A 4,291-nucleotide genomic window follows, 5' to 3' on the forward strand; every position below is an offset into this window, starting at 1 on the left:
GCGAGGGCTGCCGGGCGGGCAGGGCGGGGGGGGGATCTATCTGTCTCTACACTCTCTCTCTGAAGGCCCGCCCGAGAGCGTACTGAGGCCGACGATGAAAAGCGCACTCACGTATATTGTTATCTACGTCCGATATGAAAACCATAATTAGAGACTTAAAAAATTCCAACATCTATTCTAATTATTAAAAAAAAAAAATAAGTACTTGTATTAATTTATGTATTAATTGTTAAATCAAATACAGATTTTTTGAGTCTACTAAGTTGTATTTTACTGTTGAAAAAACACATAATAATTAATATTGTGACTCTTGTAATAAGCCACTTAAAGAGTTTTATTCCATTGAACACGATTAGTTTCGAAAACTAATAGAAACAGTCGTGTTTAATGCAATAACTGGTCAAATTATAAGCTTAAATAATATGATAAATAATGAAAATTATGTTTTCTGGCGTTTCTCATAAAGGATTCGGACCGCACATACTGATTTAAGAGTTTCTGGCCAAAAAAAAGCTTCTTTTCATCTCACCAATAGATGTCTCTAGTGAACTTCTAGTGATTCAAGAACAATGTTTTTGAATTGGTTCATATATATAACTTCCAAGAATTTGAGTAGTGTGGTTGTCAATAATGGGTAGAATTGGTGAATGTTACACGTGTGTAAAGTGATCACTTAAACCAGCCTACGACGGTTGTCAGCCCCGTAAATGCCCATACTTCCATATTCTTCTTCATCCTTGATGAGATGTAAAAAATAATATGAAACAAAGTGGTTTATTACAAGCGTTTTTTTTCTTAAAATAATTTATATGTCATTTCACAAAGTTAATGCCGAATCAATAAATAATATATATTTTAATTAGTCATATTTATATAAATATCTGAAATAAAATAACATTTTTTAAATGAACATTTTTAATATTGAATGAAATTAATTTCTAAATTTATCTACCATCTGAGGCTATTTTTAAGGTAGGCTGGCTATTTTTGAGTAAAAAATTACATGTATGTTTTTAAGATGCGAAATTTTCATTCAAATTTATTATTTTCAAGTCATGTTGAAATTGCGATTATTCTTAAGTTATACAAAATAATAAGACTGTGGCAACTTATTGCTATATATAAAAAAAAAATGTGTAAAAAAATATTAATATAAATGCTTTTCTTTTAATGTTTCAAATTTTCTTCTATTCGTATATGATATTAAGATTTTTGAGGAAAATATATTTTTAAATACTCGTTTCATTCGTGCCAATTTAAAAATGAATTCCAGAAATAGTCATTATATATTGGTCTGGTTTTTGTGATTTTTTAAAAATTATTTCATTATTGCTGGCATACCTCCTGCATACATGCCTCTAAAATACAAGCTTATGGATTTAAAAAAAAAAAGTTGCAGGCCAGATTCCAAAATACAAGTTTTGTCAAATGATTTTTTTTTAATTTGTTTTAAAAATAAAATATTAAAAAGGGTGAAAGATGGAAAATGAAACATTTCACCCTACAAGTGCTCATTAACTAAAACATGTTTTAAACGAAATTTCTTTTAGCCTCGATATCCTTTTTTGTAACATGTTTTTACATTAATGAAAACTATGTAGCAAAAATATGTTCACTAGGATTTTTTGTAAGTGCTCAATTTATTCGATGCAAATAAAAAATAATGGAATGTTATGTAATGTAAAATATTTTTGACATACCATATTGGTATAAAAAAGCTTGTTTCTTTAAGACGTAAATATTTCGGATTAAACAAAATAGTACTCAAATTTGACTCTGAATTATACTGAAGTTAAAACCTGTTTTGTCCGCCTCGATCCCGGGTTCGATTCCCAGGAAAGTAATAATAAATGAATGGGACTTTTCACAATATTTTATGCAATCCTGGACTGATTTTTACCTAAAAAGGAAGAAATATACACAACTATTATTTATTTGGTTTGTTCAATAAACGTCAGTTTTATATTGTTTTTTTATTATATTAATTCCCTTATTATATTCCTGATTTTCCTTTTTAAATTTATTCCTTTTTATATTACTATATTATTTCCCTTTTTATATTCCTTTAATAAATATAAGTGATTTTTTCACTCTAATATTTATTTAATATTACCCTGGACTGGTACCTGAAACGGAGGGCTGATCACCTTTCCTTTGTGTGTTAACGATCAAGATAACACTGTGTTTATAATGCAGTGCCCTATGCACCATTGGGGAGCGGATAAGGGTTTGAATGAATGAATATTCCTGACCAATTTTTTTTAAATTCCAAACAAATGACGTTTTACCAACTACTGCAGGGCTAAGTGATAGTATAGATCTGCCTTTATTCACTCTTCCAAGACTCAGAAATATAATACACTTCTTATATTTAATATCGCTGTACTATCTAAGAATGTTAATCGCACGCAATACCCATACTAAAAATTGCGATGATCGATGGTACAATGACAGATGGATGATGCGTGATATAAGAAGAAAAGTTTTTTGCTGTTTTACGTTATGTAAAAACTAATCCTCAAAATATTTCGTTTAATATACTTAAGTCAATATTGTATCTATATCGAGGCCAAAAGAAAAAATTACTGCGAGAGTATTTTAATCATATTTCATTAGATATTAATCCTCGATATTTTTGTAAATATATTTGTTTTTATTAAAAAAAAATCATAAAAATTATATTTCTGGTTATTCCTCCATTTAACCCTTTGACTAGAGAGTATTTATAGAGATTTTATTTGATTAGTCCTCTACAGTACTCATAGCGCATAGAATACAGTAAAATCAGTATGAGTTATTTCTTCTCCGCGGTGCCCGTACAAGGTAAGGGCAAATCTGCAAAGGCCCATTTGTTGTGCCTAAACCTGGTACGGCCAAATCCACAAAGGCCCATTTTTTGTGCCTACAACCAAATCTACAAAGGGCAATTTTCTGTGCCCATAGCTGGTATAGCCAAATCCGCAAAGGCCTATGGTTAACGCGAATGGTTTTCACGAAAATAGCATTATGGTAAAAATATTTATGATCAATTAAATTTCAAGTCTTGAAGTACAGTTCTACATAATTAGAGTACAAGCTCAAAGCTTATTTAAACATACGTAAATAGGCTTGTTATATACCTACTCCTAAATAAATGTCCATATTCTAGAAGTAATCTCTGGTCATCCCACGCCCACGATAACTGGACGGTTGGTAATATGCCACGATGTTTCAAGACCGAAATATTACCAAGAAATCAACCGGTTTAAGAGGTATTTTAGAAGAATATTTCTAACTATTAGCATTGAATACATGTAATTAAAGCATTGAATGAATTACAAATGACTACCGATTATTTGATATCTGTTTCAGGCTATCTGTTTTCACCAAAGCTTCTCGATTAAACATTGAACATAATATTTAAGAAAGTAGGTACTATATTAAAACGTCAATAATCTATGTTTTGAAAAGTTTTACAATCCACACCGTGATATCCCCTACTGGTATGAGTCACCTCATTCTTACTTTTTAGAATTGTGTATACCATGATTAGAAATAAATAATATTTCATCAATATATTTATTCATTATCGGTTGGCTATTTATTTACCCAATGATATATTATCGATACCTGTTGATAATCATTATAATAATTTTGGATAATTTCTATAGTATAATTTTCGTAAAATACTACCTCAATGGTGCTCCACTGTGATTGAATTGATGAAAAGATAACTGTAGAAATGATTTAGCAAGGAAACGCATTTTTAGTATTTTATTCAAAAGTTTATATCATACTGTTTCTTCCTGCTCTTGGAAGAGCATCCCATGCCATCGGTACCGGAACAGCAAAGGCACGCTGGCCATATTTAGTGCGCTGTTAAGGGCATTTTACTAATGCCAGTTGCTGTAGCAGACAGAAGCGTGAGACGTACGTCTATCAACCAATTAATTTGGAATGCACTCTAGATAATCCGTGGATATACATACATTATGCATTGATTTAATCAAAGTAGACTAAGTTTATTCTCTACCCTTTCGGGAAGCGTAACCAGTGCAGTTCATGAAGTTGTGGAGCGATGTGACTAAAATTAAAAATTACAGAAATTTATCTCACTGCAGCTTTAACACTGCAGTAGCATAATTTAATTCTGACAATTGACAATTGAAATGAAAGTCCAAATATGTTAGAATAAAGATAATAAGAATTTCATCACGTGGAAGTAGGAGTAAGTGCATTCAATCATTTTCAGAGTATTATGACAGGGATAATCTTAATCTCATAAAATATTTTAATACCTTATTCTATTATC

The sequence above is a fragment of the Brachycentrus maculatus genome, unplaced genomic scaffold, assembly GCF_059751285.1.
Source record: "Brachycentrus maculatus isolate JH-2025_06_01 unplaced genomic scaffold, ASM5975128v1 h1tg000048l, whole genome shotgun sequence".
NCBI lineage: Eukaryota > Metazoa > Arthropoda > Insecta > Trichoptera > Brachycentridae > Brachycentrus > Brachycentrus maculatus.